The sequence below is a fragment of the Penaeus monodon genome, chromosome 25 (assembly GCF_015228065.2).
Source record: "Penaeus monodon isolate SGIC_2016 chromosome 25, NSTDA_Pmon_1, whole genome shotgun sequence".
NCBI classification, from domain to species: domain Eukaryota; kingdom Metazoa; phylum Arthropoda; class Malacostraca; order Decapoda; family Penaeidae; genus Penaeus; species Penaeus monodon.
The window spans coordinates 39,088,072-39,089,510 of NC_051410.1; the positions used below are offsets into that span (position 1 = coordinate 39,088,072).

Sequence of the window (1,439 nt, forward strand, 5' to 3'; positions counted from 1 at the left end):
GATAATATACATTGTTAACTTGGAACACATTTCCTATCCTGCAGTTCATGTTTTATGACCGGAGTTGTATGTTTGCTGGAGAGCCTGGGCCAGCAAACCTGTCTCCGAGAACTTACCCTTCTATAGACTCTTCAGCCTTCCATGCATTGACACCTGCTCTCATTACTCATCTTGACCATGCAGTGCAAGTAAGTCGTCAAAAATGGAAAAGTTATCTAACAGATAACTATAGTTTTAATTTCCCACAGAACTCATGCCAGATGACATTTAATTACATCATACAGCCCTTTAAAACCTGGCTTAAAGTCTCTTTAGCCTCTCAAGTGTTATATGCAGCCTAAAGTGTAAATACTGTGTGTTTCTAATTCTTCACTTGAGTGGCTGACTATATATAGCTTAGTATGGCGAGGTGAAATCAGTCATGAGTGGTTTTAGAAGAATTGGATCATGTACAAGTAATTTTAAAAGGCTTCACATATGTTGCTTGTTTACTTTAGAAAAAAATTGAAAAAAAAGTAATTGTATATCAAGAAAGTTGAGATGCAAGCAAAAAGGAATGAATATATACAGACCTTATTCTGTATTCAACCTTTACATCAAGTAATCATTTGATCATTGTAAGCCTGGTGGTTATATTGCCTCTTAGTATTTAGTACTAGTGAAGAAATACCCAACAGCCCATAATGTATGTGCATTATAGGGAAGTGGTTGTCATTTTGTTGTAAGATTGGGGGCCAGTTAGGTATATATGTTCTTGTAATATTAGAAAAAAAATATATATATTCTATATATTATCATTCCTCAGCTATTCAAACCAAAATTAAAGGTAATAAACAGCAAGACAGGAAAAGATGATGACCATATTGCATAAGAGTGAAGCTGTCCATAGAAAGTAGTACTTTTGATATAGAAGATCCAAGTGCTTTATTAATAGGCAGCAAAATATGAAACTAAAAATAAATTCCAAGCCGTATGTAATAGGATGAAATTTAATTGTTTCAGGATTAAGATTTTTGTAGAGCTAGTGTTTTGTGATGATGATGCAGGTTGTAAGATGAATTTACTTGGTACAGATTGACTCAGGAAAACAAGCAGTTAGGTGGATTGGTGGGAGAACATCAGAGGAAGGTGTTGTTGAATTGGCCTCTACAGAGACCACAATGCACCTCGCATCAGATGACTGTTGCTCAGTTTTGCCATCTGATGGCATGAGTATTACCCAGTTATTCCCATCAAACCACCACCATGATACCTCAGTGGTTACGACAGCCACCTCCTCTGTGACTGTGTCACATTCTAGCAGTATAATGGCAACTTCAGCAGCAACATCGCAAGTGACTTTTGCTGATCTCGTGGAGGACTCCAAAATGCATTCAAAGGTTAGATCTCTTTGTTTGATAGAAATATGTTAATATAGATTATTGTTAGTGTGGAAATCC

The 1,439-nt window shown here is 36.3% G+C and overlaps 1 pseudogene; it reads left to right on the forward strand.

The window, feature by feature from the left end:
• The window catches only part of LOC119589397, a 12,359-nt pseudogene that overhangs the window by 3,026 nt on the left and 7,894 nt on the right, over window positions 1-1,439 (forward strand).